This window comes from Harmonia axyridis, chromosome 1 (assembly GCF_914767665.1).
Source record: "Harmonia axyridis chromosome 1, icHarAxyr1.1, whole genome shotgun sequence".
NCBI classification, from domain to species: domain Eukaryota; kingdom Metazoa; phylum Arthropoda; class Insecta; order Coleoptera; family Coccinellidae; genus Harmonia; species Harmonia axyridis.
The window spans coordinates 52,591,029-52,613,762 of NC_059501.1; the positions used below are offsets into that span (position 1 = coordinate 52,591,029).

The 22,734-nt window shown below is 34.9% G+C and overlaps 1 long non-coding RNA gene across 1 annotated transcript; it reads right to left on the reverse strand.

The window, feature by feature from the left end:
- Nucleotides 1-21,410: 21,410 nt before the first annotated feature.
- Nucleotides 21,411-21,989, reverse strand: LOC123688685. The gene is made up of 2 exons (XR_006750084.1): nucleotides 21,852-21,989; nucleotides 21,411-21,553 (listed from the first exon to the last, which is right to left on the reverse strand). It is a non-coding gene; the product is annotated as an uncharacterized LOC123688685 (long non-coding RNA).
- Between the last annotated feature and the right edge of the window lie 745 nt (nucleotides 21,990-22,734).

Consider the following 22,734-nt stretch of genomic DNA (forward strand, 5'->3'; position numbering starts at 1 on the left):
TTTTTATTAATTTTCAGCATTTTTATCATAACTTGATCAGAAAATCTTGAAATGGCAAAACATAATTTTTGAGTAAATGTCTAGTTCTTTAATTTTTTCCACCTCGGTGACTTTGAAGGCTAATTCTAGCAAAAGTAGACTGTTACGTTCAATTTTTCATTAATGGTTCTAAAAGATGACTGTTGAGCGCAGTTTTTAAGCATACCTACTAAAAAACCGTGGATTAGCCTTTTTACATTTTCAATTTTGATTCGAAAATTTAGATCATAATCCGATTCTCGTAACTTTTTCATTTGAAACCAACATTTCCGTAATTGTTATCGATGTTACGAAGAGAGATTAAGAGATTAAAAAGAAAAAAGAAAATTCTTGTACTTTTTTCAATATCTTTTTTAAGATGGTCAAGTCGAAAATTCTCAAAGTTCATGAAAAAATTGATAACTCGAAAACCGTGAAAAATTGCATAACAAATATGGGGATGATTCGAATAGCCCATGACACGAGGGACCTATTTTTTTTCTTTTTGACGTCAATCTCTTGGTCACCCTGTATTTAGAGCCTTCTGCACTTCAGATTCAGAGAACTGAATATAAAAAAAAAGTTTTTTGTGAACTGTGTTGATAGCGTTCAGAATTTACTTTTTAACGGCACATGTTATACCAAAAACATCAGTAAAACCAAAACAGCGCTTCTCTTTGATGGATGTGTCCTTACAATTCTTTTTTGTTTTTAAAGAATTCTCCTCATTAAATCTTCCACGATAATAATTAATATTGACAAGACATTATCACTTCCTTGTTTTGGGAGTGACTGATATTCGGAACGTCAGAGCTGCAAAATCACTGGACATGTTCTTTTGAGTTGGAGAGTCAGATAAGGCTGTAATCCGATGAACTAGTGGAATAATTTTTAACATCCCCGATGTCCAATACATCTTTAACAATTCCATGGGGTTGTCCGCAAAATTGTTCAGAATTCTTCGTTTGGGCTGATTTTGCTGCTATGCCATGCTGAATGATTGGTTTTCAGATCGCTGTAAATCATGGTTGGTGTTCTGGGCCCGAAAATTTACCTCATCCTCACTGAGTAGGAGTTCTTCCCGGTCTGTTATATGCAGCAATTAGTCTTATGTTATCGGAGTTAGTGAACACAGTAATTGCTTTGTCTAAATGCGCTCAAGGTCGTTAGATTTATTTCTGAATAAACATAAGACTTCTTGATCAAGATGGCGGTTTCACCTTTGCTCTCGTCAATACAGTTTTTACGATAGATCTGGTAGTTGCGGATTCTCAGAGAGAGGCATGGTTTGAAGTAAGTTTCACACACTAGTGCTACATCCACCTCATGCCTGTTCAGGATTTTCTTAAATTCGTCCTTTTTGTTAGAGATTTGAAAAAAAAAACTTGAATAAAGAAACCATTAAATCTCAGTGTTTTTGAATATTATTATCCCAGTAGCAAAATATGTATTTCTTTTGCTTTTTAGTGCTGATCCGAAGAGGCTATATATATAGTTCTAGCATCATTTTTTTCTCAACATATCAATGATTATCCCAAAAATTCTTGGATTCTAATTGAGTCCAGCCATTTGTGCTAACTGGTGTAATTCTTTCTGATGTGGCCTTTAATCTCCAGATACTTTCAACTCCGTTAAATGCATTGTAGCAGGTTTGTAACGAATTTCCTCAGTTCTAAATTTGAAGTCGGCTTTTCGTCTTCAGTCTCATATGTATATTATGTCATTATTTATATTTCTTTCTTTTCGATAAGGAAAATTTATTGAAATTATTATGGAATTTCGTTTTCGTTGAAGGCGGTTATATCCAGGTGTTTTGTATTTCTCCAAAAAATATATAGAAACCTATCAGCCAAATGAAAATCCATGAACCAATAGCTAAAGAGGTCAAAGCTCCGAAAAAATATAAATGAAAAACCGAAGATAGAAATATCAACGAATTAAGACGGGTTAGGCTTTGTTACGGGAATAATGATGCTAACTTTAAGTGGCTCCAATAAACCCATGGAAAAGATTATTCTTTCATGAATGAACAGAAATGATTCGTTTCATTATTGCAAAGAAAATAAAGAGTATAAAAGAAAATGAACCGTATCAGAGGAAAATGGTGAGAGTAACGTCTGATAAGTTTATGTGAAATTAATGTTTTTTCTATTTATAGACCAAGAAGAAAACGACATAGCCTCTTCTACTGAGAAGAGGCCAAAGATGATAGCGAGAGACCTCAACGTGAAGCAGTCCAACTGAGACAGCAGGGGAAAGAACTGAAAGAAATAACGGGGAATCATAACCTTGTCAGAAGACCCAATGCACTAAAATAGGTACAAAAAGATGGACGTACGATATATTGCCATAATAAAACGCATGTTAACAAATTACAAGAATTTATCATGAAATCACAGCTCGGCGTATTGAATCTGAAAAAAAGAAAACCCCTGGAAGCAGATAGAATAACCAACCAGATGCAGAAAAGGAAGATAAGAAGAAATAGTAAAAAAATCTAAAGCGATTCTGATGTCTGACGAAAATTTCACAGATTGATGAAAAACGACAACAACAATATTAATTTGAACTTCCGATTCAAATGCTCCTGACTCAAATTCCATAGTTCTTGAATGCATATATTCTAGTTTATGACAAGACATAATTCGAAAATTTCTGTTGATTCTGAAACTGGAGAATGCGTAATAAAAGGTTTCAATAAATAATAATAAGTTTTCTGAGCCGCGACTGTAAGCTTAATTATCGAAGTACTAAACAATTTTCAGTTCTTGATTGGATAGCCTTAATTCATTACGAAAAACTTAATATTTAGCATTCACTTGATGAACTTCAGCTGACACAAAATTTAGACAAAGGTACTATTATCCTGCGACTATTTGTTTGAAGGAATTATTTAGGTAGGTTGGAATTGAACATACCTGAAGTGCTCTTTCGATGTTTCCATTGTGATTCATAAATGTCCTAAAACAGTTGAACTTGCTGAATAGATTATAAAATGTTTTTTGAATTGAATATCCTTGAACTCCCGCTAATCGTTCCAAAAGTGAATGCATTTTTATCTCGATAAATAGAAATGCATTATTGAGTACTTTCACACTTAAAAATCAATATTGAGTTTATCTTTTCCATGAAATCTTTCAGCTAATGTCCATTCATCGCAGCGTTCAACGACTGATTATGGCATAATCATAAGTCTAGACCAAATAAAAGAATATCAGGAAAGAGCACAATTGTGAATATTTGCGATTCGCAAAAATTTGACTGAACGAAACCAACATAGGATACTCTTAAAGCTATTCCCTGAATGAAAACATAATACAAAAAGTCTGATTTTTCTCTAATTTAATATTTAATAACAGAAAATCTCACAATACTCATTACAAAAGTTTTGCGTGGCCAGTTGTTTTCATTATAAGCGTACCAAATACTTATAAGCTACTTCTAAAAAGCAGAATGACTAAAGAGATATCGAAAGCAGAATTTGACGAGTTCCAGAAAACCCAATAAATTAATTTATTATTGTTTTAATTTATGATGGATCCCAACATGAACTGAAACTATGGAAATTAGGAAAACAGGGAGACATGAGTCATGACGCACATTTTGTAAAATGCGCCAGAAATCTACTGTTTTGAACTGACCGTGGTCCTAAAATCATAAATAATTCTTTGGTTATTATTCTTTTATATTATAACATCAACATGAAAAACAACCCAACCATTTTTCAAAAATAAAATACAAAATTCTGATTTTGGCAATCTCTCCCGCATCCCATGGGTGAGACGACGATTTGGGTTTGGGAGAGATTGCTCAAGGGGCTCAACATAACATGCTTACTTTTCGGCAATTGTTTTATTCCCACACGGTATACAGTAGTTCTTAAAGGATTTGCACGTGTCATAAAGCCACCTGCGTCACTCCACGTACTGAATCCATTCCACTGTAGGTTTGGTATTTTCGTAGCGCTCCAAGCAACCTAAGCATTCATTTTCGTCGTCTATGGAATCGTATTCCATCCCACCATTTTCTTCAAAGGAAGAACTTACCAAACGTCACTTTACACGTTTTATTCTAGCAAGGTTGTTTGTCATCAACTTCTTGGGTATGTTTTACCCGATGTCTCTTGTGATATTTTTAGACTATTTTTTCTGACATTTTATTTTCTCATAGTTCCCTTCTTTTTCCCTCACCAACTCTTTTTTTATCTGCAATCAGTCAAGTTTTGTGCAGACAGAAGCTCAAAATATTTATACGCCCTTCATTATTCATACCTTCAGCTCGGGACATGGATACATCTTCTGCTCAAAGTGTAAAAAGTCGGAATTTTGGGTCTGAAAATAAAAAACTATTTTGCGTCATCTGTCACGAAGTATCATGCGTCATCTGTCCCAAACCCATGGGACGCACCTGTTTGGGTTACAGAAAATTTCGGAAGATAGAGTTAGCTTAGTGAATATAGCTTTTATAATAACTCAACTTCAAACTAAATTCGACAGAACGTCGACTTTTAGTGGATTTCTAATTAATGGTGGATCGAACTAAACACCTAGCAATCTTTTTAAGTACTTATCAACTATATATCACCAAATATCTTGTAAGTATATATCGCTTTCAACATGATTTTTTTCGAACAGCAAGAGTAAACCGTCTGTATGCACCTGTCTTGGTCAACCGGCGCAGCGTGTACCAAAAACGCGAATTATCGAACTGCGTCTTCTCTCCCGCCGCGTCATGTCTCCCTGTTTTACACTAGAAGTTATATATGGAATCCATTTTTATAATGGAATAAGACAATATATTTTGTTTTATACCAATAGATACAGAAATTATTTGATCGAGACTAATTCTCTACAATAATTTTTTTTTGAACTCGTTTAAAATCATGGAAAAGCTTTCAAAAACTCTTTTTATCCAGCGTACTTTAATTGTAATTACTTTCATCCTATACATTACATAGAAACGTTTATGCTTTGGGTACGATGAGTTTGAAAGCACTAGCATAGATACAAACAAGATCACTGATTTCTGCCTTGAACAACGAGAAGCAAGAAGATGCCAACATTTGGTGGTAGAATAGGGGTTACTTATGTTTCCGCCAGTTTAGAACCTCAAGTGTAATTCTCGGTACACTATTCGAGAAGTAACTATGACTTTAATGATTACGAGGATAACGAAAAAAGTATGTTAGTACTCTGCTCAACTCCACTGCTCACAGTCGAAACTACTAAACTCCTTCTAAAAATCTCCATCCTTATAACTTCCATGCACAAACTGGGGCTGATCCTATGCTGTGAGGACTTAGAGTTTGCGTTAGTTGTGCAAGCTCGCCAGGGTCAAGAGGGTCTTCTCGAGGAGATAAGTTCTAAGGGAGGGGGTTGCGTCCAAGTCCCTGCGGGGAACTACCTCAGGCTTGAGTTCCGTAACAAGAGGTAAGGGGGGCACCACGGATTGATGGGAAGTTGCCCCACGCTGTTTGGGCTACCTATTGAATGACTCTACCACCTTCAACGAATTGTTCCTGCCCTATTCCGCACTCCACTAGGGCAGGACAGCCTGAAACAAGAAGGACATTCTGCCGTAGAGTACCAGATCCTTGGTGAGTTGGCCGCACTTAGGCTGAACGCGTAAGAGGAAGTTGGCGTCCTTGGAACCTTTCTCGACGGGTTCGGCAGAGGTGTAATGGGTTTTTGTGAGTATGCCCTTCAAGAAAGCCTCCCACAACCCAGTACCCAGCAGGTTCCGACAGGTGTTTTACACTTGATGAGATTTGTTGGGTGTCCATAAGGTAGATTAAAAAAAAAGGGGGGGATAGGTTAAGTAAGGGTAGTTTTGAAGTCATCGGTTAGGAAAGAAATTATGCTAAATGGGTTGTTGCGTAAAAAGTTTTACTCAATGTGATAGAAGGAAAAAGTAACAGAGTCTATCGATATAGGAGAGAATCATCGGTTCTCCTAACTGGCTCTAGTCTCGCTTTTGAGAGAGACGTTCTGACGTCTCTGGGAAGTCCAAGAAATTTCATAGATTCAGTGCATTGTGGTGTTTGATTTTAAATTATTATGTATAGAACTGTTGGATGTGATACAATTTTCGAGAAATCGAATTTGCACTCTTTGATGAAAATCCTTCGAAATTTTTGCATCTTGTTTTGTTTGTTTTTGCATTGTTTCTTTTAACTAAGTTTATTAGCAATTCTATACAAGGTGAATCGAAAGTACTTTGACAAACTTCAGGAGGTGATTTCTCACAATAGTCTAATATGAATTGTTCAAATGTACCGGGTTTTTCACCATAATTTGACCCGACCTTTAACTTTGTTACTAAAAGAGGTACAAAAAATGTTTTCTACAAAAGTTTCACGAAATCGACTAGTGTTTTTTAAAATGATTTCACAAAACGAAATATATACAGAGTGGGCCACATATTGATAGCAACTTCATTTTTTCAAATGGAAAACCCTGTATATTTTTCTATATTCGACTAGCTCTTTTTCCCCTGATTTCAAATATATAACATATGTTTGGCCTATCTCTCTTATTCTGAGTACCACAGAGTTTCAAATTTTAAGAACCACCTGGCATGCAAGCTGGCAGTTGTCAAGTGGTAGGCTGCGATAACTCAAAATGATCTTTTTTGAGTTATCTCGTTGGCAATTTGACTATATGTCATATCGTTGCCAACGAGATAACACAAAAAAGAGCATTTTGAGTTATCGCAGCCTGCCACTTGAAAACTGATTACTGAGCATGCTAGGTGGTTCTTAAAATTTGAAACTCTGTGGTACTCAGAATAAGAGAGATAGGCCAAACATATGTCATATATTTGAAATCAGGGGAAAAAAAAACTAGTCAAATATAGAAAAATATACAGGGTGTTCCATTTGAAAAAATGAAGTTGCTATCAATAGGGCCCACTCTGTATATATCTCGTTTTGTGAAATCATTTTAAAAAACATTAGTCAATTTCGTGAAACTTTTGTGGATAATATTTTTTTTGTACCTCTTTTAGTAACAAAGTTAAAGGGGGGGTCAAATTATGGTGAAAAACCCGGTACATTCGTCCGGAAACGCTTCGTTTCCAAGATACAATGTGTTTAAATTTGAGTTTTATTTCCTTTTTTTTTAATTTCGAAATACTGACCTCAGTTAAACGAAAATTGGTATTGAGATGTTTTATGAGGAGTTGAATTCGAATCTGATGTTATTATTGCTCTCATTCGTAGAGGGCGCCACCTACACCTCTTTTTCTTTTTTGGAAATTCATAACTTTTCTGAGCGTACCTCTAGCACATATTTTAGAAAATAATTTATTCCTTCATCATATTTAGATAAAAAAGCTAGCCTTGTTACAAGTCGCTATAAGCAGTCATTTTCGAGATATTTGATCGAAAATTTCAAGTCTGATAATCGATTCGTGTTTGGTTATTACTATTATTTTGCATTTTCCACAAGAATGCTTAGGAAATAAATTTGACTTTATCCTCATATTTTTCAAGAAATCAATAATTCACAATATTTAATCATCCATCTTCGTCCAAATCTATGATTTAATGTTGGAGCTCTGTTTTTTTTTGGAATTTCAGTGAATGTTGTTATCATGAAAATTTTTTTTTCAATTGAAAATATCAGAATCGATTCCATTTATGAAATTTATAATTATTTGTGGCGGCTTCTCATAAAGCTCCACATAGCAACAATATATACACAGCATTCGGTAGCCTAGACGTTAAGAGGTAGATTCACGCACCGAGATACGACAAAGGTCCCGGGTTCGAGTCCCGGCGGCTCCCGGTAATAATAATTCCCCAAGCGTCTGTGACACGGCACACACAATTATACCAAAGTCACACTGATGAGTCCGGTGTGTGTGCCAGGGACGAAACGCATAAGTAGGTATACGTGAAATCCTACATTGGTGACCCCGACGTGATGGCGGAAAACTGCGGCGTTGGAGCGCAGAGGCGACCCACTGCCCCGCTCAACGTTACGGCTACTGGGGTGTCCATCGGACACTAGAGCCGATGGCACGCCGAGCCTCGTGTTTCCGTCGTCACAGCATGCAAGCCCGACGTGATGGGAATGGCCATCTTAACGATGTGTCCTGGAAAGCAGAAGGTCGATGCATAGCTCCCATTTATCTGCAATTTCCAACGAAACTCTAGACGCCCATTCCCATGACGTGCAATACGTGCTCCTTGGTCTGCCGCGGTATGCCGGACGTGAATAGGCGGCATTCCCCGTCCGTACGATGCCGCGAGGTGCAGCTCTGATTAGGCGGCAATCACTCGGCTGCACCGATGACCTCGTAACACGCATAAGTTTCGTTCCTCCGTCACTGGGGAGGGAGTCATGTGGCGGCTTCTCATAAAGCTCCACATAGCAACAATATATACACAGCATTCGGTAGCCTAGACGTTAAGAGGTAGACTCACGCACCGAGATACGACAAAGGTCCCGGGTTCGAATCCCGGCGGCTCCCGATAATAATAAATTCCCCAAGCGTCTGTGACACGGCACACACAATTATACCAAAGTCACACTGATGAGTCCGGTGTGTGTGCCAGGGACGAAACGCAAAAGTAGGCATATGTGAAATCCTACATTGGTGACCCCGACGTGATGGCGGAAAACTGCGGCGTTGGAGCGCAGAGGCGACTCACTGCCCCGCTCAACGTTACGGCTACTGGGGTGTCCATCGGACACTAGAGCCGATGGCACGCCGAGCCTCGTGTTTTCCGTCGTCACAGCATGCAAGCCCGACGTGATGGGAATGGCCATCTTAACGATGTGTCCTGGAAAGCAGAAGGTCGATGCAAAGGTCCCATATATCTGCAATTTCCAACGAAACTCTAGACGCCCATTCCCATGACGTGCAATACGTGCTCCTTGGTCTGCCGCGGTATGCCGGACGTGAATAGGCGGCATTCCCCGTCCGTACGATGCCGCGAGGTGCAGCTCTGATTAGGCGGCAATCACTCGGCTGCACCGATGACCTCGTAACACGCATAAGTTTCGTTCCTCCGTCACTGGGGAGGGAGTCATGTGGCGGCTTCTCATAAAGCTCCACATAGCAACAATATATACACAGCATTCGGTAGCCTAGACGTTAAGAGGTAGACTCACGCACCGAGATACGACAAAGGTCCCGGGTTCGAATCCCGGCGGCTCCCGATAATAATAAATTTCCCAAGCGTCTGTGACACGGCACACACAATTATACCAAAGTCACACTGATGAGTCCGGTGTGTGTGCCAGGGACGAAACGCATAAGTAGGTATACATGAAATCCTACATATTCATTTATGAAATTTATAATTATTCATTTATGAAATTTATAATTATTCATTTATGAAATTTATACCTAGATCATAATGAAGGAAAAATTCTGCTTGAAATATTTCTATTTTATTATTAATTTATTTTTTATTTTTGTCTGAGTTGATCTTCTCATAAAGTATCACATATGAACCATTTTCTGAATTGTATTTTTAATCGCGAATAAATACGCATAAAAAACAATGTTTTCATATTTTGAATTACATATCTTATGCATATTTGTTCCGGTTATCATTTCTATCGATTCGTCATTTGAACGAGAGGTTAACCAACCTTTTTTATGATTTTATTTCTGTTTTGCCGAACTTTATCGGTTGAAGACATCGTCGTTATCAGGTGAAAAATGCACTGGCCGATAGGTGTTGGGGAATGACCTTTTTGATTTCTTAATTTTGCATTATTAAATTCACATCCTGAATACTTCTTAATTGTTTCAAAATGCCTAGGTACACATTTCAGCATTGACAAACATCTTTGGATGCCGAAAGTATCATACCCATACTTTTTTCATGAACAATTATGGAATTTCTCATTTCGAAATTATCCATATTCATAATAATGATTATTATTAATACAGATATGAGAAAGGAATCTTGAGCATTTAAACCTCCCAAAAACAATATTTGTTTCAGATAACTCAATATCCAGTGATCAACAAGGTCAATAAAAGATTTAGTCCTAAATTTGGTGTTGTAGCCTTTTTTGAATTATTTAAAAGTTTACTCCGAGGTTTTGGCAAAATGCATATTACTGGAATATCGGAATGTATGTTTTGTTAGATTAGTAATTAGAGGTATCGTTATCGGAAAGAAAAGGCAGAAGTTGATGTTTGTAATAGTACCTATTAAAAAGTTTTCGGTGTTGAATTGAACTTTTTGGTTTGATTTACGGAAATTTTGCATATATGAAAAATTCAGTTTGAAATTGGACTAATGCAACTTTGAAGATCGGTTCTTTTTTCATTCAGGGTATTTCACGAACAACTGTAGGTACATGCATTCAGTACAAATGCCCGACATTCTGGGAAGTCTGAAACAGTTTTCGAGATATGTCCTAATTTTATTCGTTCGAGAGCTGTTTTATGTATTTTATCGAAAATTTTCAATCGTCATAACTCTTGAACTCTTAGATTTTCATGAATATTTCGGGAAATTAGAAGATGATAAAGTCCAATATTCACTTTTAGTGACTTGACGGTAACGCAGGTCCGGAATGAAAAAATAATATTTTTCATATTACATGTTGTAAAACACCCTATATGTTCCATTTTCAAAAAGCATATTGATATTTGAAAACTACTGTAGAAATAGAAACTACAGTATCAAACAAGTGTATTGGCCATACTGCCACACTTCGCCTCAATATTTTATGTTCCTATGAATATCAGATAGGTATATTTCAATTTGCAATAAACAGGAACCTGTGAATTTCCCAATAATCCATTGCACACCTTTATGGATTTCCATGGAAATTTCTACGGCTTAATCTTAAAAAACAACCAATATTCATTTCTAGTGACCTGGTGAGAGCGAACGTCTGAAGTGAGAAAAATATATTTTTTATGTTATATGTTGTGAAATACCCTATACCTACATTGAATTTTCCAAAAGAAAATTACTTTGCCTACTGGCAAAACTGCCTCACTGTGTGTCATTATTTTCTGTGACATTGAATATCGGGTATATATTCATTTATAATAAATAATATTTTCAATTTTCAATTAATGTACAGGGTGGGCAAATTTCGATGTTTTAGCACTACAACTTTTAAACCAGATGAGATAGACAAAATCTGATACCCCATTCTCGGTCTCTTTTTCTGAGAAACTAACAAGGGTAGTAATCATTTTTGGCCACCTTCTTTTGTTTTCGAGTTATAAGCGAAAATTGGAAAAATGGCGAGATCGAAAAACATTTATATCTCCGCTAATACTGATGAGAGAGCTTTGAAATTAAAATATTATACAGGCACTTTTTTACGTAGAATCCAGTGGCGTGCTCGTATTTCCAAAAGGGTTTTTAATTACGAAGCTATGACCCAAAGTTATGTTTTTTCAAATAGGAACACTAGATTTTTGTATCGTTTTCTGATAGCTTGATTTTTCCTGATTCCAAAAATATATAACATCGTATGAGTCGGATCAATATAAATAATAGAAAATGGCCAAAAATCTCTTTTCACTTGAGAGTCTCAATATTTCTATGGTTACACCTGTTGATGAACACTGAAAAATTGAGCTTTCTATAACAAGAGCAGTATCCTTCCGTCAATCTGATTATTTCTATGCTTTCCACTTATTCCTACAAAATTCGAATCAAGATATGTTTTATAAATTTTTATCTAAAAATTGATTTGGAAATAACGGAGAAACCACAAAATCGATTTTTTCAATCGAAAGAGTTCTATTGAGATGCATGTATAAGGAGATTATTTACATAGGTCTCCAGAATCAATACGCACAAGTACCAATCCATTTTAAACAGCGTATGAAACAATGCATATATGATTGAACTCAATAATTTAATTACGAAGGGACAAAAAAGAAATAATATTTAACCTAATAATGACAACAATGGCACAAAGCACAGTCGACACCTCTTCTCGATATTTCAATAGATGAATATTTGAAACTGTGTTCAAGCTACCTAGGAAACTTTTTCTAAGTTCGTTTATCTTTCCGAAACTATTTGTATTAAATAAATATAGATTCGAATTTTGTAGAAATGAGTGTAAAGCATAGAAATGATCAGATTGACGGAAGGACACTGCTCTTGTTATAGAAAGCTCAATTTTTCTGTGCTCATCACCAGTTGAAACCATATTGAGAGTAAAAAAAGGTTTTTGACCATTTTCTGTTATTTATTTTAATACGACTCATACAATGTTATATATTTTTGAAATCAAGAAAAATTAAGCTTTCAGAAAATGGCACAAAACTTCAGTGTTCCCTTTTGAAAAAACATAACTTTGGGTCATAGCTTCGTAATTAAAAACCCTTTTGAAAATACGAGCACGCCACTGGATTCTACGTAAAAAAGTGCCTGTATAATGTTTTAATTTCAGAGCTCTAACATCAATATTAGCGGAGATATAAAAGTTTTTCGATATCGCCATTTTTCCAATTTGCGCTTATAACTCGAAAACAAAAGAAGGTGGCCAAAAATGAATACTACTCTTGTTAGTTTCTCAGAAAGAGAGACCAAGAATAGGGTATCAGATTTTGTCTATCTCATCTGGTTTAAAAGTTGTAGTGCTAAAACATCGAAATTTGCCCACCCTGTACATTTTGAGATAATTAAATTTATCAGAAACAAATTTTTATAAATGTACTGTATATTATTTCTCCTGAATACATTCTTGACTGTCACTGCAGATCACATAAAATATTGAAAGCACCGAAAATCGAAGATTTTGTAAAAAACCAAATGGAATCAAATATTCGAAAGAGCAATTGAAGTTCATATTCGGCGCATTTGATGTAATTCAGAAGAAACCTTCATCTCCATCTAACTCTGATATCAGAACAATATGGATAATTTTGAGGTCTTAATAAAAAAACTTTTAATAGTTTAGTTATCCAAAAAATGTTTCGAGGATACTTTCGCTTTTTAAAAAATTGATGTGATCGGGTGTTTTACAACATGTAACGTTCAAAATATGTTTATTTCGTTCCGGACTCTTTTTATCGACAAGTCATTAGATGTGAATATTGTTTGTCTTAGACTTATATTTTGAAATTTTCATAAGGGCATCTTATTTTTCCGAAAAAATCAAAAAACACGTTGCTAGAAATATTTCAGCATGAGTGCTGATGGCAACAACTTGCACGGATGCTTTTTGTTACAGTTTTCCATCTAGAAACCATTTCTTATTCAAAATTGTGCGTTTGTGATAGGCATAAATTAAGACTAGGGAAATAGTCATGGTAATCCATATAGGCGTTTATAGTATTAAAACTGATGTCTTCACAATTAAATTGCAATTTGAATGAAACACAATAAATTGAACAACACAGCCCAGACAATTTTTCAATGCGAATTAAACAGTTCAGTTCTTTGATAACTACATATTGAAATTTTGTGACAAATATTATTCAAAAAACCGAAAACAACTGTCTACAAGGGTCTACCGATGACGAATGCAAAAATCACAGATGGCAAATAAGCCGGGAAAGCGGATAGATAAAGGAAAGTAAAAAAACCTCGGACGAAAACGTGCTTGTAGTGCAATAAAAGTACGCATCTTGAAAGCGATAATATACTCACTCATAAACCGTAAATGGGTCCGATTTTTTACTGACGCGTTGACTTCAAAGGAAAGTAAAATGATCATTACTGGTCCATTTTATGGAGAAATTTTAGTTATTCGTCTTTGCGAGATTTCTGAAATTTTATAATCTGAAAATCTTGGGGGGCGGTGAAATTACTCCCAGTACCCCTGTCCCCATTTCTACCCCCTTGAATACTTACGCAATAAATCAAAGATACCTATAGCGTAAAAAGACATAAGGTAAATAGACACACATTTCGTTTTATTCGATTTGACTTTACTCCAAAAGCAGGCACGTGAAGTATTATTATTATGAATTTATTGTAGGTGAAATGATTTCTTTACCGTTCCTACTTTTTTATGAAATGTGATATTTTGTTTTATATTTTTTTGCTTTAGTATAAATAAACTTAATGTTTTTTGGGGGTTTTTTGTTTTATTTAGGTCTTTTTTTGACATATGTATAAGTATTTGTTAATTTTTGCTGTTGTATTTCATTCAAAAATCTTAAAAAAAAACCGGTTTATCATATATCGAAATATTTCAATGTTCTTTATTCATTAGAATTGAAATTTTTTTAAGCACGATTACAAGACATCATCGAAGCAGGTGAAGTTTTTTGTTGGGAGGGGCGGTTTGATTGATACTTTTTCAGCAGGGGGCTAAAAAATTCTTGGCTTCAGGCGCCAAAATTGCTAGCGCCTGACCATACAACATTTACTTTGAAATAGTTTGACAAATGTAAGTAAAACATTCTAGAATAGCACTGCTTTTGAGATGATGATGTCATTGAAATCAGTTAATTATTTAAATTTACAGAACTCCTAGTCGGATTTCACCATTTAACGAACGCAACCTTCCAGAACCTCAAAAATTTTCAATCGGGGAAAAATAACTTCGACCACCGATTCATTATGAGAGAGACAAACCTTTCTCTGATCAAAAAACGAAAAATTTTTCCTGACGAAAGTAGGATTACTGAAACCCAATTCCTAGGTGAGTTTAAATTTTAATTAGAGTTAATAAATTGGAATTACAATATTCGAACATTCATAACTTAGAAACTACTATAGTAAAATTTCACGATAAAGTTGGGTGTTCCATATCATTGCAGCAATAAACATTTTCAGATAAAATTATCGTTCCGAAGATTTAATTCGATGGTGAGGAATATCAGTCACAAGGAACAGTTGTATACAATTTATTCAATGGCAACGTTTCTGAGCATTTAGCTCCTTCGTCAGGCTAAAAACAAAAACCAATTTATAAACAACGGCATGGATCATACAATTGGTGTAGCAATAAAGATAAAAATACATAAAATGATGTCGCTATACAATAATAAATATGAAATATAAACTAGATGACAAATAACAATGAATATAAATATAAAGCAAAACAACATGAAACAATTAACGCCAGGTCGGCCAAGGAAACAATAAGTTTACAATAAAAAGCGATCTCACCCTATGAATAACAGTTATAAATCATTCGAATACATCGAAATCATCAAATAAATGTCCATAAAATAAAATGGCATTATCAGGATATCATAGAAAACCACATCAAATAAGACGTATAAGTATAAACTAATGTATCAGGCAAGACAGACTGCATTAAAATGTGTGAGTCATGTTGTTCATGTTGATCATGTTGTTTTGCTTTATATTTATATTCATTGTTATTTGTCATCTAGTTTATATTTCATATTTATTATTGTATAGCGACATCATTTTATGTATTTTTTATCTTTATTGCTACACCAATTGTATGATCCATGCCGTTGTTTATAAATTGGTTTTTGTTTTTAGCCTGATGAAGGAGCTAAATGCTCAGAAACGTTGCCATTGAATAAATTGTATACAACTGTTCCTTGTGACTGATATTCCTCACCATCGAAACATTTTCAATTTCGAAATCATAAAATGTCGTTTAGTGTTGAATAGAATTCATTGTCATTCATCCAAAAAAAAACATTAATTGCGTTCTCGAGAAATGAATGCGGAAGTTTGTATCAAATTTCAGGACCATAACTTCATAATTCCTCAAAAAATTTCTATAGAGTGCGGACTGATTTTTAGATTCCAAAATATAAACTGTTAAAATTTCAGAGAATTTTTTTTTAATGATTAACAAGTTTTATTACTGAAACTTCCAATGAAGCGCAATCATTAAACTCGGTGATACTGCAATACGAATGTACTATTCAAAAATACATGTCTCAAAAAATTAAAAGAACGGACGTGATGTTAGGAGAACAGGTGCTGAACATGGATTATCTCATCCGCCAATTACACTATAGGCTAGCACAAAACTGTATATGGCTATACTTCATTAAGAAATTATTGACATGCCGGGCGGCTGTGGAAAATCGAAATTGAGTTGGTAATGGCTCCTTCAGTAATATTTTGATTTGGAGAATTCAAGTTGGTATTGGAAACGTCATTGACAGAATATATATATGTATTTTGAATTTAGTTCTGTTGTGTTATTGGTTTTGATCCAATAAATTGCGAAAATAATTGTCTATCTATTTTGAACATACATCTTAGGAGGTACATATTTACTATTGTACCAAACGGATAGTTGTTCAAACCTTGGCTATGAAATACAAATCAAAACGAGCAAAATCCTCTTTGATAGCAAATCCATACGGAAATAATACCCGTGGTAATCACACAGAGTAAAGACTATTGTTTTCAAAGATCCATCGGGTGAAAAAAGCATTATTGTTATTCCATGAAAAAGTTATTGTCTCAATTCCAAGCTGTTATAATGAAGATTGTCATGAAAGACAAGATTACGAATTTTATGCCGTAATAAATACTGCATCCATTTTACTTTCAAGGTAACCAGCCTATGTTGAGAATCGATTCTCGATCTTCAACACGTTTGAACTATTTGAAGAACTCTAGAAGCAATTATCAGTGGTGAAACTTAAGCCTTAGGTATAGAAAATATTTTTCACATCCGGATAATCTGTGGCTTACCACCCTAGGATGTTTAAGTTCAGAATATTCCTGATATGATTTGATCTCACATCCTTGTTTAAGGACTGACCAATGGTTAAAAACATTTTCACAGTGAATCAGAAGAAATTTACATTCCGAACAAGTGATAATGGATAAATATAATGATTTTTTAAATTTCGAAACCTTGCCTCTAATACTTTCGAGGGCTATTATGTAATATCTATATATTGATATTATCATAACGGGTGTTTTTTTCGAGGTATATAACTTTAAGTTGGCATTTCTGTTCAAGATGGCGACCAATTTAACAGCTATCAAGTGATTTATTCTCAGTTTAGTTCGGCAATTCATCATGATTAGACTCACGCCTGAACAACGCTTGCAAATAATGCAATTTCATTTCGAAAATAATGGTTTTGTGCGGAATACGTATCGCGCACTACGTCCATTTTATTTTGTTTAACGATGAAACGCACTTCTGGTTGAATGGCTACGTCAACAAATAAAACTACCGCATTTGGAGTGAAGCTAATCCTCAAGTGTATGTCGAAACACCGTTACATCCAGAAAACTGACTGTTTGGTGCGCTTTATGGGCTGGTGGAATCATTGGTCCGTACTTATTCAAAAACGATGATGGCCAGAACTTTACAGTCAATGGTGATCGGTATAGAGCCATGATTACTAACTTTTTCATTCCTGAATTGAACAACCATGATGTCCAGGAGCTGTGGTTCCAACAAGACGGCGCAACATGTCACACAGCTTGGGACTATGTGAAGTGATTGGTCTATGCGGATTAGCCACAAACCCTTGACCATTTGGAAGATAACATTCGCCGTGTTATTGCCGATATACGGCCACAAATGTTGGAAAAAGTCATCGAAAATTGGACGTCCAGATTGGACTACATCCGAGCCAGCCGTGGCGGTCATATGCCAGAAATCATATTTAAAATGTAATGCCACAAGATTATCTTGCGGATAAATAAAATTCATGTCAATCGAATAATCCATCGTTTTTTTATTACAATTTAAAGTTCTATAGCTCTAAAAATAACACCCTTTACATATTATTAAATCATATAGATATCATCACGTTCAAAATGAGCAATGTAGATACTAAACTAATTGATCAACGTCTAAGTATCAGATCAAATGAAAAGTCCCCGATCTACCATAGGAAAACACATTTTTTTGGCAAAAGGGCGAGACAGCGATTATAGCGATCTTCCAACTCTTCGATGCCATTTTTGCAGTACAATTTGTATTTCGCTTAAAATAGGCCTCAGATTAGGCGATGACTGCATTGGCGTTAAATTTCTTTCCAGCGAGCTTTCTTTTGAGGTCTGAGAACAGGAAAAAGTCGCTGTAGGCCAGATCTGGCGAACACGGTGTATGCAGAAGCAATTCGAAGCCCAATTCATGCAATTTTGTCATTGTTTTCATTGATTTGTGACACGGCGCATTGTCTTGATGAAACAGCACCTTCTTTTTCTTCAAATGGGGCTGTTTTTCAATGATTTCATCCTTCAAACGATCCATTGACGCTATATAATAATCGCTGTTGATGGTCTTGCTCTTTTTGAAATAATCAATGAATATTATACCTTGCGCTTTCCAGAATACTGTTGCTATAACCTTGCCAGCTGACTGTGTTTTTCCTCGCTTTGAATTCGGTTCATCGTGTGCAGTCCACTCAGCTGACTGTCGATTGGACTCCGGAGTGAAATGATGGAGCCATGTTTCATTCATTGTCATATATCGACGCGAAAATTCAGGTTTATTGCACTTAAACTGCTTCAAACACTGCTCAGAATCATTAACACGTTGTTGCTTTTGATCGATTGTGAGCTCGCGCGACACCAATTTTGCACAAAGCTTTCTCATGTACTCATATCATTCGTGAATGATATGATGTACACGTTCAGATGATATCTTCACAATGTCTGCTATCTTGATCAACTTCACTTAACGGTCATTCAACATTATTTTGTGAACTTTTTTGATTTTTTTGTCGGTGACAGCCTCTTTTGGGCGTCCACTGCGTTTGTCATCTTCGGTGCTCATTTCACCACGTTTAAACTTACAACATACCAATCAATGATGGTTGATTTTCCTGGTGCAGACCCCGGAAACTTTTCATCAAGCCAAGATTTTGTTTCAACTGTATTTTTCCTTTCAAAAAGCAATATTTTATCATTTTTATGGTCGGTCTGCTGTCAAATTTTGACACGTATCGTTTTAAGGTGGTACTAACTGAAAATCATATGGATTCAATACTAGTACCGCCATCTGTGCACCTGAGGAATTTTCAATTGGCCTACTAATTCCCTTTCAGTTCTCATTATTGAAAAAACGTGAAGAGTGCTCAATTCATTTCAGGAACAATGTACCAAATTCTTCTCAAAACGGTAAGTAAGGTAGAAGAAAAACCTTCACCTATGTCAAATTTCTAATAATTTTTTTCAGGAGTCATAATGGACTCTACTTTCAAATGCAAATTTTTAATTGGATCGAATACATAGGTACTTAACAGGGAAACAAAATATTGAACCGCGATATTTACGGAACCCAGTCGTATTTGCCCATTAACAAACTTCACCGCAGCATTTGATATCCGATCCTACCCTAGAAATTTGAAGTTTCTAGGTTTCGAATACTATGAGAGCTATTTGCATTTGGTATAAAGTAATCAAAATCGGTACTAAGCCGCATTGGGTCCTCAGCTCAAAAACACTATCGATGGCTTCGATTTCGTTTCGATTCATTGGACTACATTGTTTATATTCGCCTAGATTTCCAAACAAATAAGTGAGCACTACGTAAATATATCTGGATTGATCTGAAATTATTCATTTGTGAGTCGAACATCATTTACGACTATTTTCGGCTCAAAATTCGAATATTAGAGATTTGGGCAAAATCATATAGTCTGTTACCTTGGAACAAACGTTGGAAATCTAACAAACTAACAATGGTTCTTCTTTTTTAAAGTAATCAAATCGTATGTACCCAAATTTCAGAAACATCCTGTAACAGGCCAATTAAAAAGTCCCCGATCTACCTTAGTAAAACACATTTTTTTGAAAAAAATCGATTTTATTATTCAAGATAGTTGCCTTCGAGGGCGATACAGAGCGATTATAACGATCTTCCAACTTTTCGATACCATTTTTGTAGTACGATTTTTTTTTCGCTTCAAAATAGGTCTCAGATTCGGCGATTACTTATTCATTGGCGCTAAATTTTTTTCCAGCGAGCATTCTTTTGTGGTCTGAGAACAGGAAAAAGTCGCTAGGGGCCAGATCTGGCGAATACGGTGAATACAGAAGCAATTCGAAGCCCAATTAATGCAATTTTGCCATTGTTTTTATTGATTTGTGACACGGCGCATTGTCTTGATGAAACTGCACCTTTTTTTCCTTCGAATAGGGCCGTTTTTTAACGATTCCATCCTTTAAACGATCCAATAACGCTATATAATCATCGCTGTTGATGTACTAACTAAAAATCATATGGATTTAATACTATTACCGCCATCTGTGTATCAGACCGGAGACTTTTCAATTGGCCTAATATAGAGTAGGTAATAATTTTCAAGCTTATAATAATCTAGATTTTGCAATTCTCTTTGTTTTCACATAAAAATAGAATATGATTCGAAAAAGACTCGAAGAAATGTGTTGCTTCTGAGAATACTAATGACGGATAATTCACCGAGTAGGCGTTATATCTATAGTGCATTTTAGTGAAATGATATAAAAATCTGCAGTGAACAGAGATATGTGATGTGGTCCAATGTGATGGCCAACATCCACAGAGAACAGGCACAAGAAAAGAACGACCTCGATATAAACAATAACTCTTTGATACTTGTTCTTCTGACCCAACTCCTAATATACAAATTTTTGACCACTTAAATATTTGATTGAACTTATGGGTTTTTTAAATTGAAGAATGAATTTATTCACCTAAAATTACAAACGACTCACGTTTTAACTCTTCGATCGTTGAAAGGATGATAAAATAAATACACCCACATACCTAATAATTCAATTAATTACTTACAAAATAACTATGTAAGAATACGAATTGTACCATCAGAGGTGAGAATTGCAAGATAAACTTAGCGATTTATATCATTTTTATCAGAAATATTAGATCAGAATTTCTTTAGTAATCTCCTTAACTGTTTTGTAACCAACCTGCGAATTCAAGATCAATATCAAAACCTCCGACTTAATATCGACGTAAATTCTCGGATTTAAGTAAGTAGAAGTATTCTTATACTAGTAACTCGTGTAACTCCAAAAATTATGTTGTAAAAGGATGAATATTTTCGATCAATCTTCATCCAAGTTGTTAGCTACCAAATGAAAGTTGACTTGATATGTTCATTAAGATGCGACAAATTGGTCGGTAAATTATTTCCATCATCAGATAAGTCCTTCAGATCTTTTGATAAGTTTCGCAAGTTTTTATTTTTGAATCCAAAATAAACAAACATCCTTTTTTTCCTACAGATACCTTACAATCAATATACAATTTTATTAATTTTTAGGTGCAGTTCCATAATCTTCACATAATTTATGTTGAAAAATGCCCCACAAGCTAGGACTAATAAATGTGCAGCAAACAGCTCTGGACACCGACATTTTAAGAAAGTACCTAGTAACTCTCAAAATTCCAGAACCTCTTTCCAAAAGACGCATAGTTATTATGGAGATCCATTATTACTGATATACATACAATATTGTAAAATATATAGTGTGCACAAAAAACTACAATTTCGAAAATATAACGGAAGAAATTCAAAAATCAAGAATATTTCACATTTTATTCTTATTTCACAATAAGTTTACATTCTGTATTTGTTTCATCAAGTTAATTTACTACTATATCTAAGTTTAGTGCCTCGTCGATAATGTTGGCGTCTATAAGCATCATCATCGTCTTCAGCCCTGAAATAACAGAAACCATAAATAAGCGCTCTTTCGTTAACATCTGAAGAAAAATCAATTTAGATTAACTCATTATGCATAGAAAGAACAAGTTTCACCTTACTATTTCAAACAATATCGCCATTGGGGCAAATCATTTCCATAAGTATTATTTTAGTACGTTTAGTGAAGAATTGAATAATCTTAATAACGATCATTCAATTATTCCAATTACGACACAGTTTTCTAGGAAATATCACAAAAGTGTTCAGATTGAAAATTAATTCTAGACAACGAAAAAGGGAAAAATGATACTCACCTCACTCCCAACTGAAAACTTGAAATTACTGCCAACAAAAGCACGAAGAAAAAGAGGAAATGTTTCATGTTGACTTTATATATTTATATAGTAGTGTATATAAAATTTTCCGATATTTCTTATATAGTTATCTCAGAGATATGAAATGAGTTAAAATATATCTAATGATCAAATTAAAGTTAATGCTGTCATATAGTTATCATAAAGTTAAATGGCCCGGTCAAATTTGCCAATAAAATGAAATTCCATAATATCGAATAATTTTATTGACTAGCATAATGATTAATTAATTTTTGTTGCAAATATGAACATATCTGAAACGACTCAATATGAATTGATCCTTCTTTCTATGCCTAGTCCTATAATCACTGTTTGTAAAGGGTGAAGTCTGCAGGATAATTCTATTTATTTATTCATTTTATTATGGATTGAAGTGAAAAAAAAGGATTCTTCACAATAAAGCAAAAATTGTGCTGGGCAGATACTAAGTATGTAATGAATTTCGTGATGAAAACAATAGAAATTTTATTTTTGGCACTTTTGCTCGCTTATTCCAGACAAATTGCGAAGTATCATTTTTTCCAAAATGCTGTTCCATTCAAATTGTTAGCCAAAACTTTTATCTTATGATTAGTTTTGAATATGTGATGAAAAATTCAAGATAAGATCAATTCTGGTTGGCTCTCCTGCTGCTGTGTGTACGAATTTACGAAACTGCAGAACGGAAAATATGCTTGGAATATGGACTTGGAATAAGCTCGTTCGAGTTCGGTGAGAGTATTAACCAATATTTATTCCTGATTCTATTTTCAGTGTCGTAATGGAGAAATGTCTTCTAACCGAAATCAGAAAATGACTACTCTAAACCCGATTCGAATCTCGG